This window comes from Vicugna pacos, unplaced genomic scaffold, assembly GCF_048564905.1.
Source record: "Vicugna pacos unplaced genomic scaffold, VicPac4 scaffold_18, whole genome shotgun sequence".
In the NCBI taxonomy this organism is placed as follows: domain Eukaryota; kingdom Metazoa; phylum Chordata; class Mammalia; order Artiodactyla; family Camelidae; genus Vicugna; species Vicugna pacos.
The window spans coordinates 341,835-359,969 of record NW_027328739.1 but is presented as its reverse complement, the minus strand read 5'-3'; the positions used below and the strand labels follow the sequence as shown (position 1 = coordinate 359,969).

Genomic DNA, 18,135 nt, shown 5'->3' with positions numbered 1-18,135 from the left:
TTGAGAACAGCACAAAGAAGACCATAGATAAAATTACTTCTTAAATTCTACCACATTCTGATTGTGCCATCCGAGACTGCCATCATGTGACCTTTATGATTCCAAGAATCACATAAAAGAGACCATGATCCCTGGGCCGGTTCCTGCATTTATCATCCGTTCCAAACTACCCTGACTTAACACTTTTAATACTTTCCAGGATGAACCAGAAATCACTTAGTACTTTTACCTCTCTCCATGTTATATTCTTTTTCCAAATTCTTCCATTTTCTATTCTTCCTTCCAAGAAATTATTTAAAATTATACCCATATTGTTCCATCAAATGATCATATCAATCAAATATCTCTTTTTTTCTTTAAATGTTATCTTAGTCTCCAGTATAACTCTTTACTCTATTTTAAAAAAAATAAGGAAAATACAGGTACACATCTATGTTTGTTGTTCAAATAAGAAAATTGCAGATATTTGTCGACATATGCCAAATCAGTATTAATCTTTGTTATCCTGCATAATCTGGTAGTCATCTGTTAGATCAGTTGTAATTAGCATGACATTCATAAACTGAGGTTGGCTGATAAGTTGGCCTTGAAAGAGAGGTAGCTGATGTATCAGCTATCACTGGCACTGGAAACCGTGGGGTACTCCCAGTTGAAGTTTAGGAAAAGACCTTCATTGGCAGATATGTTGTGATATCTTTTTGGAAAAGTAGAAGGCTCCACCATTAGTCCAAAATAATTGCTCTGTATGGGAGACAAGATGCTTTACTGAGAACTAGAAGTTGTAGTTGTAATGAAGTTCACACCACAGCCATTTGCTTCATTGTAGCTGCTTTGAGAGTGCCCGTGGACAGTGGTCAACTGATTTAAAATAGCACGTTGATCCACTGCAATATTGTTCTGGTGGTCTAAATGACATTGATGATGGAGGAGAAAAATCACCTCTGATCAGGTTAGTTGTATCACCAAGTACGTGGCTAGTAGACGGCTTTCTTATTAGAGGCATGTTTAAATTTGCAGAAAGTAAAAATGAACTTTCTACACTAGTGTCAGCCACAAAACCAGAATTATGGTTATGCACATTACCCTCTGCTTTAAAGTGCTTCTTTTTGAAATCTTAAGCCAATGAAAATACCAGAGAGCCATTTTTATTCACAACTCTTCTTTTTATTCTCACTAAAACCTGGGGACAACCTCGTTTAAGATTTCGATTATGGCAGAACTGTAGCTAAAACCAAAGGAGAAAAATTTTAGTAATATTTTAAAACAAAACACAAGACTATATTAAGCCTAACCTATAAAATCTCAGATTTCACGTTTACTATGCAATGATATTATCATAAAAATGTGTACAATGCTGACTATATTTTGAAATTCCATATTTGGAATATACACATTTAAATAGAATAGTCATCAAATTTAAGAAGTTAGCATTTGCAGCAACGGTGAAAGCAACTTTTTAAAAAAAAGCTTTAATACCTTCATTTAGATTTCTTTTAAGATTCATAGTTGCTAGGAACGTTTTGCATAATCTTGAATAGTTAAGGCACTGTCTTAATTTTTAGAAAAAATAAAGAATTTCAGCCTTTGTAGTTTTATAGAATTTCAAAATCTTGCTTTACATTTATATTACCATATTTTGATATACAAAATAAAATTTTATATATACGTTACCAAGTCATAACTACAATTACTGAATTCCTTGCTTAAAACAGAGACTTCTTTCTCTTCTGCCAGAAAGTCAGCTGGACAAGAAGATTTTTGCAAATTCTGCCGCAATTTACTAAACCCATAAATGTTAAGCTGTCTAAGTAAACTTTTCATACTTCCAGTTTCAAATAATCTGAAAGGGGCCTATCGTTCCAACACTTCCTTCTTAAAGACAGCTTCACCAATCACTATGGAAGATCCAGAATAACCCCACCAGATGGATTTAAATTGGTCACTCCCAGCCATTTTCCAGAGTTTTCCTGGAAATGTCAGAGAACGAAAATCATTATCTTCACCTGATTCTGAGACACAATGTATGTAACATGGTCTTTTTATCAAGGATTCTTCAGACAAAGTCTGAAAAGCATTTTCTTCAAACATAGACTTCAAGACAAGTCCCCAGAGATTGTTTGATCACACAATAGAGATCTACCAGAGTTTCCTGAACCAGTTGGTCCGTCTTTATGAGACACATCTTGAATTTCTGAAGAAACAGGTGTCATCTCAAATAACTTTTTCTACTGCTACTTTTTTAATCTGCATGTTTTTGAGCACTGCAGCTACAAATGCTGTTCTGGCAGGCCTGCACAGATAAACTGCTAGGCCATCACAATGGTTCTCAACTTGAGAAGATGCGACATCACAAAACGACTGGTCTCCTAGCAACCCAAGTGTAACATTAAGCCAGTGTTTATTTCTCATTCATCCAGTTAAAATGAAACATATAGGATACCTATTTTTATAGTGTGATCTGCAAATATTATCCCCACAAAATCTTTTTAAATAATTTAATTTTTTGGGTCTATGAAATAAAACCAATCTCCATACTTTTGTACACAAATTTATAACAGATTTATGAACAGAGTATAAATAATGCACAAAATATATAAAATAATTTTAAAGTTATGGAATTTAAAGTGAAATTTGTGTTAAGCCTGTACAGAAAATTTATACCTATTACATTATAATTTGTAATTAAAGTGAAACAATTTTATTTGGAAATGGAAGTAGTTATTTATCTGTTTACTTTACAATAAGTAGCTCTATATTCAAAACATGAGCAGAATAATTATCAGTGTATTTGGTATGTTTATTAATAAATGGTAAATATTTATGAAATAAAAATAGATTAAAGTAATCAATCAAACTTGAGAAATCCCTAAGGGGGTAATTTTTGTTTTAAATTGTAATTCAGTGCTATAAGTAAAACAAATAACATATTTATTTTGTTTGTAATTCATGAATTATCACCTTTTGCCATTCTTTCACTCAGAAGTTTTTCAGTCCTAGAAGGAATAAATTTTCTTGTCATCTTTATAATCCATACTCTTGGGGCTTCTGTTAAGTGTTCCAAAATGAGGTTGATAAATACACTTATAAACAAGATCCTGGGTTCAATAAACAGTGCCTTCATTAAGGGGAAAACAAACAATCAAAAACAAAGAAATAACAGTATATGTGGGTTTCGGTGGAAAAGACCAGGTAATGCATTATAGGAAGCAATATGTTTCTCAGACCTGAAACAGTTGGCATTGTTAGCATAATGCGGCATTTTAAGGCAAGTGTTTTGTACACTAATTGTTAATAAAAGCTAGGTTTTGTATCACTAAACTGTAGTAAATCCAGCTCTACCAAAATTTGTATTCTTTATTTAGACATAAATTTCATTAAACATAAGCCAAATTCAAAATGAGAGATAAAATTTTGAAATAAATAAATATTCACTCAATCTACAATGTAAATTTTTCCTTCAGTATTTGTATATTCCATTCTGTGTAAATATTAGCAAGTTGAATTCATGGCATATTATAAGTATTATAAAGTATAGTTAAGTTGGACTTAATCCTGATTCATAAATTTTATTTAACATACACAAATCAATAAATGTGATACCATCTGTTAAATAACAAATAATTGGAAAATAACAATCTCAAAATATGTAGGAAAATTATTAACAGATCTGATCTTAACTTTTAAAAAAATTCTTAACATATTCGCTCTAGATAGAATATGACAAGACATAATAAAAGCCATATATTAAAAACTCATGACTATCTTCAAGTTCAATATTAACATACAGGAAATTTTTCCTCTGGTCCAGTAATAAGAAAAGTACCTCAATTTCACAAGTCCTAAATTACACTACTAGAAGTTCTAGCAAGAATACCTAGTCAAGAAAAAATATAAAAGGCATTCAACTGGTAAACAAGCAGTAAAATTTTTACAGATGACTTAAATATACATAGATAGAAACCTCCATACACTCCTCCAGTGACTGTTAGAAATAATGAACAAACTTAGTAAACTTGCAGAATACAAAATCAATAAACAATAAAAATTGCATTTTTATATAGGAACAGAACATTATCAGAAAGAGAAATTAGGAAAACAATTGTGTGTAAATTTATACCAAAAAGAATAAAATAGGAATATATTTGATAAGTGAAACAACAGTTCTAAACATAGATCTATAAATTACAGGTGCAAGGAATATAAGTAAACTTAATAAATGAAAGGAATTCTGTGCTTACTGATTGTATACAATGTGAGGAAATACTCTAATCTATCTTTCACTTGTTCAATCTGCCCAGCACTACTTATTGAGGAGAATCTCATTTCTTCATTTCATTCTCTTGCTTCCGTTTTCATGGGTTAATTGATCATAGGTGTGAGGGAATATATCTGGTTACTCTATTCTCTTCTTTTGATTGGTGTCAGTTTTTGAGCGAGTATCATGTAGTTTAAGTTACTAAAGCTTTGTAGGACTGTTTAACATCAGAGAACTTTACACTACTATATTTAAATTCTTTTTCAAGATTATTTTGGCAACTGAAGATCTTTGTGGTTACATATAAATTTTGAAATTATTTCTTCTATTTAATGGAAAAATCTCATGGGTATTTTGACATGAATCATACTAAATGTAGATTCATTTGGGAAGTATGGTTGTTTCAACCACATTGTTTCACATCATTAACATAAGAGATCTTTTCATTTCTTTGGATCAATTTTAATTTCCTTCATCAATGTTTTCTGTTTTTTAACGTATAGGTTTTCTCCTAATTTGTTTACTTCATTTGAACTTATTCTTTACATACATATAATTATATACATTATATTTTGAAAAATGTTTCCCACACAAATACAACAGGCAGAAGGCAGTGGCAAGACAAATTCAAAGTCCAGAATGAAAGAAATCTGATATCTAATATAACATATCAAGCAAGGTATCCATTAGAATAGAAGGAGAGTTAAATAATCTCCACAAAAGCAAATACTAAAACTATTCGGTAACAGAAAAAGAAATAATGAAACATCTACTCTAAAAATAAAGAAGCAGGATGCTATAGAAAGGAGAAAGGCATAATTAGAAAGGCAATAGATATAATGACTTACAGCAGTATAAATATGATGTAAAAAAGGACATCAAATTTTTTATGTGTCAGAGCATGAAACAGGACAAAACAGAGTATTTTCTTCTTGTTTCTGTTCTCTGTATGATGCGTTTGAGTTTGTATTCATTTCAGTTAATATAAACAGATATAGTAATGGGTCAATATACATACAAAACAGGGTAACCATAAGTCAAAATCTTACAATGAAGTCACAAAGCCAGAAAAAAACCAAGATAATAAAAGAAAACTTATAAAGCCACAGAAAGATAAAGAAATGAACATAAAGGAAATACCAAATCAACTGGAAAATGAAGTTCAAAATGGAAATAAACACCAGTTTATCAATAATTTTTACAAATGATATTGGAATTAGTGCTTCAATCAAAAGATATATATTGCCAGATTGGATAATATAACAGGACCCTACATTATGAAGCATACAAGAGACCCAATTTAGAAAGAGGAACACACATCAATTCAAAGTCAGAAGATGGAAAAATATATTCCATGCAAATGGCCATGACAAGAAGGCAGGACTAGCAGTACTGACTTCACACAAAATAGGCTTTACAACAAAGGCCATAGAGAATGATAAACAAGGACATGATATAATGATTAAAGGAGCAACACACAATGAGGGTATTATACTCATTAATATATATGCACTCAATATAAGAGCACCTAAATACATAAAGCAAACACTAATAGATGAAAAGGAAGAAATCGATGGGAGCACAATCACAGTAGGAGAATATAACTCCCCATTACCATAACTAGACTGGTCTTTCAGACAGAAAATTAATAAGGGAACAAAGATACCAAAAGATATGATAAAATAATTGGATTTGGTTGATATTTTCAAAACACTACTTTTCCCCAAAACAGAATATATATTCTTTTCCAGAACACATGGAACATTTTCTAGGAAAGTTTATGTACTGAGGCACAGGAAAAGCCTCAACAAATTTAACAAGATAAAAATTATTTCAAGCATCTTTTCTGAGTATAATACCATGAAACTAGAAATCAATCACAGAAAAACAGGGAGAAAAAATGACAGCATGTAAATTAAAAAAATGGTACTTTAAAAAGTTGGGGAGGTGAGGATTTTAAAGAAGAAATTAAGAAATATCTTGAGAAATATGACACAACACTACACAAAGTCTATGGAATACAGTTAAAGCAGTCTTAAGAGGGAAGTTCACTCTGACAATGTCAGCCTCAAAGTATAAGAGCAATTTAAAATAACTAATCTAAAGTTCTATTTAAACTAATCACGAAGAGAAGAGCAAACAAAACCAAAAGTCAGCAGAAAGTGGGAAAATAAAGATCAAAGGAGAAAGAATTGAAATAAAGATTAAAAAATAGAAAAAAATCAATCAAACTGTTTTTTGAAATAGTCAACAAAATTGACAAAACTCAGAACAGGCTCACCAACAAGAAAAGAGAGAGAACACAAAAAACATAAGAAATGAAAATTTAGAAACTAAAAGAGTACATCAAATTTGCAAAATATCATAAGGTAATACCATGAGCAACTGCATGAAAACAAACTTGATAACCTAGAAGAAATGGAGAAGTTTCTGGAAATATTCAGCCCACCATTATTGCATCAAGAAGAAAATGATCATTTGAACAGACAGATCACCAGAAATGGAATACAATTATCAATAAAATAAAAAATCCCTGCAAACAATAATTAAGACCCAAATAGCTTCACTGGGGAATTTCACCAAACATACAAAGAAAAATCCATACCAGTCCTCCTCAAACATTTCCAAAAGATTCATATGGATAGAATACACCCAAACTCACACCTTAAGGCCAACATCAACCTGATAACAAAACGAGACAAAGACACTACCTAAAAAGAAAACTATAGGCCAATATCATTGATAAACATAGATGTAAAAGTCCTTAAGAAATTATTAACAAACAGAATCCAACATCAAGTAAAAAAAAATCATACACCATTATCAAGTTAGGTTCATCCCAGGAACACAAGGATGGTGTAACATATGCAAATCAATCAATCAATAGTGATACAACTTATCAACTAAACAGAGGACATGAAACCATATGATAATCTAAGTAGATGCAGAAAAAACATTTGATAACATTTAACACCTATCTGCAAAAAATATTCTTATCACAGTGGGTACAGAGGGACCATATCTCAACATAATAATAGCTATTTATGACAAATATATAGCCAGCAAAATACTCAATGGTTAAAAACTGTAACCCTTCTCACAAAAACCTGAGACAAGACAAGGTTGCCAATTCTCACAATTTCAATTCAATATTGTCTTGGAAGTCCTAGCCACAATGTTCAGGCAAGAAAATTTCATTTCCTATCAAATTATGCAAAACATTTCTTTTTAGGACTGAAACAAATGATCCTAAGATTTAAATAGAGCCATAAAAAACCATAGTTTCCAAAACAATATTGAAGTAAAAAAAAGAGGCTTCAGGAATAATCCATCAGGTCTCCATACACTATTGCAGAGCTACAATAATGACATTGACATGATATTGGTACAGAAACAGGCATATGGACCAATGGAAGAGAGTAGAGAGCCTAGGAATAAATCTACAGGCCTTTGTTCAATTAATCTTTGACAGAGTAGCCAGGAATATGACAGAGAAAAGACCATCTCTTCACCAACTTGTGGGAAAACTGGATAGCAGCATGCAGAGAAATGGAGTTAGAGCACTCCTTGAATCCATACACAAGAATAAACTCAAAATATCTTGAAGAATTAAATGTAAGGTAAGACACAGTAAAACTCCTTGAACAAAACATAGGCAAAACACTCTGACATAAATAGCAGCAATGATCTCCTAGAACAGCCTACTCAGGTAATGGATGTAAGAGCAAAATTAATAAATGGGACCTAATAAAACTTATAAGCTTTTGCACAGCAAAGGGAACCAAAACCAAACAAAATGACAAACTACAGGATTAAAGAAAATATTTAGAAGTGATGCAACTGACAAAGTCTTAATTTCCAAAATATAAAGACTTCATACAACCTAATAATATTAAAAAAAAACAAGAAACCCAATCTGAAAATGTGCAGAATCCCTAAACAAGCAATTCTCCAATAGAGCCATTCAAATGCCACACAGATATATGGAAAAAAAATTGCTATCATTATCAGAGAAGGGCAATTCAAAACTATAATGATATATCACTTCCCAGTAGTAACAATGGTCATCATTCAAAAGTCCACAAACAATAAATGCTGGGGAAGATGTGGAGAAATGGAACCTTCCTACACTGCTGGTAGAATGTAGTTTGGTGCAGTCATTTTTGAAACCAGGATGGAGTTTCCTCTAATGGATAGAAATAAACTTAAAATACGAACCAGCAATCACACTTCTGGGTATATATCAAAGGGAACCCTATTTCAAGAAGCCACCTGCACCACAATGTCCTTAGCAGTGCTGTATACAACAGCCACAATATGGAAGTAACCTAATTGTCCAAAAACAGATGACATAATTCAGATGTTATGCCGTATTTACACAATGGAATAATATTCTGCAATAAAAAATGATAAAACAATGACATTTGCAGCAAAATGGATGTCCACAAAAAGTGTCAATCTAATTGAAGTAAGCCAGAAAAAGAAAGAAATATAATACATGACATTACATATGAAGAAGCTTAAAAAAATATTTGGATAAGAACACAATGATTTCATCTACAAAACTGAAATACACTCGCAGATCTACTAAACAATTTTATGATTACTGCGGAAAGGGGCTGCTAGAGGATATATTTGGGAGCAGTAGATTTATAAATTTATCCACTATATATAAAAATAGATATTTTCTAAAATTTCTTTTGTATGACATAGGGCAGTATGTTAAATATTGTGAAGTAATGTTTTATAGGCACAGAAATATATGCATCTACAGGGATACTATGCTATACACCACAGATTGACGCATTATAAATGGCATTTTTCAATGATAAATAAAAAATAAATATGTAAATAAATAAATAGATTAATTAATTAATAATGTAATAAAAGAAATACAAATATTCACACTACTTAACTTTACACATCAAGAATCTAGGAGAAAACAGAAAGAATAAAGAAGAAAATTGAATCAATGAGAGTAAGGCAAATAACAAGAGAAACAATTCAAAAGATAACATAAATACCAAAGTCTGTTTCTTTTAAAGATAAAGTAGACAAACGTTTAGGTTGTCTAAGAAAATAAAAACTTAAATAAAATTAGAAATAATAGAGAAGATATTACCACTGATGTTGTAGAGATGCATAGCACATAAGAAATTAACACTAGCCAACAATTTGAATGACCTAGAACAAAAGACAAATTCCCAGAAACATATGTCTTCCAATACTGAATCAAGAAGAAATTAGAAAGTTAAATAAGGCAAAAGTGTGTATGAGTAAATCAGTAATCCAAACCTCACAAACCAGAAAAAATTTACAAGTTGACTTTACCGGTGAATTCTGTCATGTATTTGAAGACAATTTTTCACTAATTCTTCCAAAAATCTTCCAAGAATTTGAAGGGGTGAAAGTTTCCAAACTTCTTTTATGATGCCTGGTTTATTTGCATAACAATGTTAGAACGGACATTAGATGCAAAATATGGAATATTATCCCTGATGAAAATATGTGTCAAAATTCTCAACAAAACAGAAGGAAAATGAATTCAACAACACATTTAATGTATCATACACATATATGAGTAAAGGGATTTATCCCTTGGTTTAAGATACTTCAAAATACTCAGATCAATAAAGGTGACATGCCACACTAATAGAATGAGAAATAAAACTCACATAATCATTTCAACAGGTGCAAAAAGAGCATTGTATACAATGCAACATCCTTCTAAGATACTCCCAACAAATTAAATTAACCATGTCAGTGGCACGATATCAAATACACACAAACACTGTGCGGAGAGAAGCGGAGCATTTCTCTTTTTATTGATTCTTAGAGAAAGGGTTTATATATGACATGCACAATGCCTCACATATCATCTAAGTTATAACAATGTTAATAATCTTTAGCTATTTATGTCCCCATGCTCCTGCAGTAAGCACAGGATGTGAAATGATCAAGGATTGTTTTAAAGTTCATCACGGAACTTCATTAAGTAGGCCATCTCTTATCCAGCTGGCTGTGCCTGTCTTAGGTTGTCCCCCTATGAGGATCTTATCCAGCATAGGCTCTCCAGCCATGCAATGAGCAGGCCATTTCTTATCCAGCCTGGATATGTGACATTCCTCACAGCTTGTTTATCAGTTCAGCCCATGGGCTTATCCTCTAGAGCCTTCAGACTGGAGCTTGCAAACCAAACATTCCTTGACAGAAAAATAGATGAACAAAATTTGATGTATATATGCAATGGAATCAATACATTTCATTCCTATCAAGAGTGTCCACGGTGTTCCTTTTTCTTCACAACCTCACCAAAATCTATTTCTTATCTTTTTGATGAGAACCTTCTGAAAATTGTGAGGTCTTGTCTAATTTTTGGTTTATGACTTTCCTAATAATTTATAACTATGAACATATTTACATGTGTCATTTAGCCAACGGTATGTTTTCTACAGATAATTGATTCAGATATATCTATTCACTTCCTATGGACTTTTTTTAATAGATTGGTTTTTGTCACTGTTGTGCGATAAGAGTTTGCCATATATTTGGATATTAACACTTAATTGAAAAATATCACTTTCAAATATATTCTCCCAATGTGACTTTTCATTTTATTGATCATTTCTTCTGCAGTGTAAATCTATTTAGAGTGATACAATCATAATTTGTTAGTTTTGCTTCTGATTCCCTTGCCAGAGGAGACATGTAGAATCAATTTAAGTCCAATGTCAGAGTGTACTTCTTATATTTTACCCTAGGATTCTTTGTTTTCATGTTTTATGCTTTATGTACCCAGGAGTGGGATTGCTGTGTCATATGATAGGTCTATTTTAATTATTTAAAGGAACTTCCATACTGTTTCCAAAGTTGATGCACCAATATTCATTCCCACCAACAGGGTTGGAGAGTCCCTTTTTCTCCACAACTTCCCCAGTGTTTATTATTTGTAGACATTTTGATGACAGCCCTTCTCACTAGTGTGAGTTAAAACATTATTAAATTTTTGTCCTGCATTTGTATAATGATTAGCTATGTGAGCATGTTTTTATGTTTCTGATTGTCATCTGTGTGTCTTCTTTAGGGAATTGTCTTCTGCTCATTTTCTGGCTCAGTTGTTTGTAGATTTTTGAAATGGAGTTATATGAACGATTTGTGTATTTTAGAAATTAGCCTCTTGTTGATTGCACTGTTTCCTAATGTTTCCTCCCATTTGGAAGTTCATATTTTCATTCTGTTTATTTTGCTATGTAGAAGGTTTTAAGTTTAATTAGGACCTATTTGTTTATTTTGCTTTTATTGTTTTCAGCTTGGGAGATTGACATAAGAAAATTTCGCTACAATTTATGTCTTGTTTTGCCTATGTTAGATTCCAGGAGTTTTATTGTGTCATGTATTAGATTCAGATATTTAAAACATTTTGAGCATATTTTTGTACAGTGTGAGGGAGTGTTCTAATTTCATTGATTTACATGTAGCTGTGTAGCTTTCTCAAAATCACTTGCTGAAAACTGTCTTATAGGCATTGTATATTTTTGTTTCCTTTGTCATAATTTATTTGACCATAGGTGTGATGTTTTATTTCTGCCTCTGTGTTCTGTTCCAGTGATATACACGTTTGTTCATTTTCCAGTATTGTGCTGTATTGATTACTTTTTTTGTAATAGAGTCTGATATCTGGGAGGGTTATGGGTTGTGACTCCAACTTTCTTCTATTTCCTCATTGTTTCTTTTGAAGTTCTGGTACTTTTGCTGTTCCATACAAATGTTAGGACTTTTCTAATTTCTGTGGAATATATCATGTATTTCGATATGAATCACTTTATATTTGAGGATATCATTGTTTTATGTATATTTTAACAATATTATTTCCTCTAAACTGAGACCTTGAGATTTCTTTCTATGTTTTGCATCATCTTCAAATTTATTTATCAGTGTCCTATTGATATTATTATCTTGGTTCATTCAAACCTATTAATAGGTTTTTCATTTTTGACCTGATATCATATGGACTTTTTAAAATTATGGAATATTTAATTGTTAGTGTAAAGAAATGTGACAGTTTTTGTATATAAATCATGAATCATGCTACTTTGCTAAGTGTCTTTATTAGTTTTATTTGTTTTGGGTTGGAGAATCTTTAGGGTTCTCTATATAGGTTATTATGTCATCTAAAATAATTACACTTTTACTTCATTCAATCCAACTTGAATAAATTTATTTCTATTCCGATTGCTGTTGCAAGGACTTCCCATACTGTGTTTAATAGAAATGGTGAGTGTGGGCATCCTTGTCTTATTCCTTAATTTGGCTTTCAGTTATTCACATTTGCATATTATGTTGTCTGTGTGTCTGTTATTTATGACTTTAGTTATGTTGAGATATATTTCCTGAATCCTACTTTGGTAAGAGTTTTCTGTTGTTGTTGTTTCTGTTGTTTTTTGTTGTTGCTATTGTTGCTGCTTTTTCAATGAGGAAAAGTTGAAGTTTTTGAACTGTTTTTATGGATTTATTGGGATGACCACGTCACTTTCCCTTTTTCTGTTGCGAATGTGATGTATCAAACTGATTGATTTCATGTGTGTTCCACCTCTCTTATGATCCTGCAATGAATTAAAGTTGATCATGGTGTATAATTCATTTTAGGTATTGCTGGATTTAGCTTGCTAATAATATTTTTAAGAATTTTTACATCTATATCAATCAAAGATATTGGCTTGAAATTCACTTTGCCTGTACTTTGTTTGTTGACTTTGCTATCAGGGTGATGAAAGCTTCATAGAATTAATTTGTGAGTTTCCCACATCTTCACTGTTTTTGAATAGTTTGAAGAGCATAAGTTCTGCTTTGAATTTTTGTACAGTTTTCCACGGGAGCTGTTTAAATCTGCACTAACTTTTAATGATTTTTTTAAATGCAGATTCTTTCATTCTTCTAGTAAACAGTTTGTTCAAATTATTTGTTTCTTCTTATCCCTGTCTCTTTCTAGACATTTGTCTATTTCTTCTAAGTTGTCCAGTTTATTGGCATGTAAGTGTTGACAAAATAATCCCTTTATTGTATATCTGTTGGAACAATTGTTATTTCTCCACATTTATTTCTGACTTTATTTCTTTGGAGCATCTCTTTTTTCTTCATGATGCACCTGGCTTGAGGTTTTTTGATTTTGCTTATCTTTAAAAGAAAACAAAAACAAAATTTTTGGTTTTACTACTCTTTTGCATAGTTGTATTTCTCTCTAATATATATTTACACCTGTAATATTTAAGTTCATGTATTTTTCTGTTTTAACATTTTTATTGACTTTTAATCATTTTGCAAAGTTGTCTCAAATTCCATTGTAGAGCACAATTATTTATTTACAATGAACATATATACATTTGTTGTCCCATTTCTTTCCTTGTGAGCTGCCGTAAGATCTTTTATATATTTCCCTGTCCTATACAGTACAATCCTGTTTATCAATCTTACAATTTTGAACTCCAAGCCTATCTATTCCCACACCACACCCACTTGGCAATCAAAACTTTGTATTCTCTGCCTGTAAGTCTATTTCTCTTTTGTATTTTGCGTTTTTTGTTTGGTTTGGTTTTGTTTTTAGATTCCACAAATGAGCATTCTCATATGGTATTTTTCTTTCTCTTTCTGGCTTACTTCACGTAGACTGATTTTCTCCAGGAGCACCCATGTTGCTGAAAATGGCGTTATGTTGTCAGTTTATAAGTCTGACTACTATTCCATTGTATAAATATACCACCTCTTCTTTATCTAGTCAACTTTCGATGGACATTTAGGGTATTTCCATGTCTTGGCTATTGTAAATAGTGCTGGCTATGAACATTGGTGTGCAGGTGTCATCCTGAATTAAGGTTTCTTGTGGATTTATGCCCAGGAGCGGGATTTGGGTTATATGATGTCTATTCCTAGGCTTTTAAAGAATCTCCATTCTGTTTTGCACAGTTGCTGCACCAAGCTGCATTGCCACCAGCAATGAAGGAAGGTACCCTGTTCTACAAAGCCTCTGCCGTATTTGTCATTTGTGGATTTTTCAGTGATGGCCATTCTGACTGGTGTGAGGTGATACCTCATTGCAGTTTTGATTTGCATTTCTTTGATAATAAGTGATATTGAGCATTTTCTGTTGTGCTTTTTGATCATTTGTTTGCCTTCCTTGGAGAATTGCTTGTTTAGGTCTTCTGCCCAATTTTGCATTGGGTTGTTTATTTTCTCTTCTTCAGTTGGATGAGCTGCTTATATAATCTGGAGATCAACTCTTTGACGGTTTCATATGCAAATTTTTTCCCATTCCGTAGGTTGTCTTTCTGTTTTACTTCCGGTTTCTTTACTGTGCAGAAGCTTGTAAGTTTCATGAGGTCTCATTTGTTTATTCTTGCTTTTATTTCTTCTATGAGAAAATTTTCGAGACTTTTGTCAGATAACGTTTTGCCTATATTTTCCTCTTGGTGGTTTATTGTATTTTGCCTTATGTTTAAGTCTTTGATCCATTCTGAGTTTATTTTTGTGCATGGTGTTCTAGCTTCATTGAATTATATGCTGCTGTCCAGTTTTCCAAATACCAGTTGCTGAAGAGACTATCTCTTTTCCATTGTAATTTCTTGCCTCCTTTGTCTAAGATTAATTCACCATTTTCGGTTTCATTTCTGGGCTCTCTATTCTGTGCCATTGGCCTATATGTATGTTTAACTACCAATACAGTGCTGTCATGTTGACTGTAGCTCTATAGTATTATCTGAATCATTAGCTTTAAGAAATGCCACTGATATCTGAACCTTAATCTTGTAACCTGCTATCTTGCTGAATTCTTTGATCAGCTGTAGTAAATTCATTCTGGATCTTGTAGGGTTTTCTATAAATAGTAACATATTATCTGCATATAGTTTGACATTTATCTCTTCCTTTTCAATTTTCATCCCTTTTACCTGTCTCTCTTGTTTGATTGCTGTGGCTAGGACTTCCAAGACTATCTTGAGTAGGAGTCGTGATAGTGTGCATCCATTTACTGTCCCAGATTTTAGTAGGAAGGATTTGACTTTCTCAACTTTGAATACTATGCTGGCTGTAGGTTTGATATCTATAGCTTTCATGATGCTGAGATATATTCCCTCTATGCCCACTTTGGTGAGAGTTCTTATCATACGTGGGTGTTGAATTTTATCAAATGCTTTTCCTGCATCTATTGAGATGATCATGTGGTTTTGGTTCTTTCTCTTGTGGATGTGCTGTATTACATTGATTTGCTTAAGTAAACCACCCCTGTGTCCCTGGCATGATCCCCACTTGGTCATGATACATAATATTTTTTTCTGTGTTCTTGGGTTGTATTTGCTACTATTTTGGTGAGGATTTTGGCGTCTGTGTTCATCAGTGATATTGGCCTATAATCCTCTTTTTTGATTGTTTCTTTGCCTGGTTGTGGTATCAGGGTGATTGTGGCTTTATAGAATGTCTTTGGGAGTATTCCTTCCTTTTCAATCTTCTGGAAAAATTTGAGAAGGACTGGTATGAGTTTTTTTGTTTGGTAGAATTCCGCTGTGAATCCATCCGCTGCTGGACTGTTATTTGTTGGGAGGTTTTATATTGCTATTTTGATTTCATTTCTTGTGCTCTGTTTGTTCAAGTGGTCAGTTTCATCTTCATTCTGTCTTGCTGGACAGTATGTTTCCAGAAACTTGTCCATCTCTTCTAGGTTATACAGTTTGATTCCATATACTCTTCAAAATATTCTCATATGATATACTATATTTCTATTTTTTGTTGTAATTTCTCCATTCTCCTTTCTTATTTTGCTAATTTGTGCTCTCTCTCTGTTCTTCTTTTTGAGTTTGGACAGAGGTTTGTCGATTTTACTTACTTTTTGGAAAAACCAGCTTTTGGATTTGTTGACTTTTTCCTATGGTGTTTTTAATCTCTATTTTATTTATTTCCTCCCCATTATTGATGATTTCATTCCTTGTGCTGCCTTTTAGGTTGTGTGTTCTTCTTTATCTAGTTCATTCTGCTGGTGGGTTAAATTGTTTATTTGTGGATGTCCATTTTTGAGGAACGCCTGTATCACTACAAACTCCCCTCTCAGCACTGCTTTTACTGTGTCCCATAAATTTTGTATGGTTTTGCTTTCATTTTCTTTTGTTTCAAGGTACTTTTTCATTCCAGCTTTGATATCTTCATTGACCCATTGGGTTTTTACTAACATATTGTTTAATCCCCATTTTTTCCTTTGTTCTCCTTTGTTTCTCTGTTGTTGATTTCTTACTTCATGGCATTGTGGTCAGTAAAGTTGCTTGAGGTAATGTCTATCTTCTTAAAATTGCTGAGATTTCTTTTGTGCCCAAGTACATCATGAATCCTGGAAAATGTTCCTCGTGTACTTGAAAAGAATTTATATCCTATTTTGGGGGTTGTAATGCTCTGAAAATATCCACCAAGTGTAAAATTTCTATTGTATTATTTAATTTTTCTGTTGCCTAATTAATTTTCTGTCTCGATGATCTATCTAGTGATGTTAATGCAGTGTTGAAATCTACAAATATGACTCCCCCTTTATATCTGTTAGTAATTATTTTATGTACTTAGGTGCTCCTTTATTTGGTGCATAAGTATTAATGATTGTGCTATCCTCATATTGTATCACTCTTTCAATCATTATAAAATGTCCTTCCTTTTCTTTGTTTATGGTCTTTGTTTTAAAGAAACTTTTGTCTGTAATCAGTAATGCAACAACTGTTTTTTGGCTTTTCCAAATTTATGTTGGATAACTACTGTATGAAATGACAGAAAACCAATATTAATAGAAGTTTTACACCATTAAATGCATACTTAATTTTTTTCTTTAAATTCTTGTTTTTGCTCTTGTTACTTACAGATCAAAATTTAAAATGAGTGCTTTTTGTTATTTTTTCTTCTCCATGAAAGTCATTTTGATAATTAGTCCATTTATTACTGTGTTCCTTGATTTTAAGTTGTTTCTGCTTCTTCATTATCTTGATTACATTATCTTATACCGTGACACAAAAAACTGCTGTTACCCCTTTTATTCACTGATTGATAAGGCAGTGAATATAGTTAGCAGAAATTTTGTAAAAACTGAAGTGTCTCATGTATGTGGAAGAATTTAATTTTATTTTTCTTGAATCTATATCCTGACATTGATGTTGTCATTCAAAACTGCTTTAAGCATTGCTTTCTAAATTCTTACATTTATTCAACAAATATTGAATACATATAACACATCAGGATGTCCTTAGACAAAGGGATATAATGTTTAAAACAAAATATGCTTCCCTCCATGAAGCTTGTATTATAGCATCCTCTATCCTTCTGATTATGGTGTTTCTCTTGATTCTTTCTCAATCTATGTATTCATCTTTTTAACAAATATTTATGGTGTTCTTATGTGCTTGGCTTTGTTCTACATGTTTGGTACATAATGGTGAGATGATTACTATCTTCGTGTTTTTTAAATTAGAATGGGGAAATGAATATTATATAATAAAGGCAGACCTGAATACAAAATAATGAGATTTTAAGCACTAAGAAAGAGACAAATTCTCTGTAAGAAAACAATCAGGGTAGCAGATTCTTGTATAGAATATGTAGCCCAGTATTGTCCTTAAAAGAAGTAAATCAACCTGAGAGCTGAGTGAAGAGAAGGATATAGCCATGCCCAAGAATTCAAATTCATGTTTTTCTGATAGAATATCATCACATTTAAGTACTGAGATGGGTAAAAGTCACAGTCTTCAGTACACCAGAGTCCAGTGCAACTGAAATTCAGTTAATAAAAGGAGAGAAAGATATTAGAAGATGCTGGGTGGTGGCCATGATGTTGAAGATCAAGAAGGTGTTTTTTGGAAATATAA

General features: G+C 32.2%; 1 long non-coding RNA gene across 1 annotated transcript; it reads right to left on the bottom strand.

The window, feature by feature from the left end:
- Positions 1 to 1,142: 1,142 nt before the first annotated feature.
- On the bottom strand, positions 1,143 to 2,249 carry LOC140692823 (uncharacterized). Its single transcript, XR_012068427.1, has 2 exons — positions 2,004 to 2,249; positions 1,143 to 1,225 (listed from the first exon to the last, which is right to left on the bottom strand). It is a non-coding gene; the product is annotated as an uncharacterized lncRNA (long non-coding RNA).
- Between the last annotated feature and the right edge of the window lie 15,886 nt (positions 2,250 to 18,135).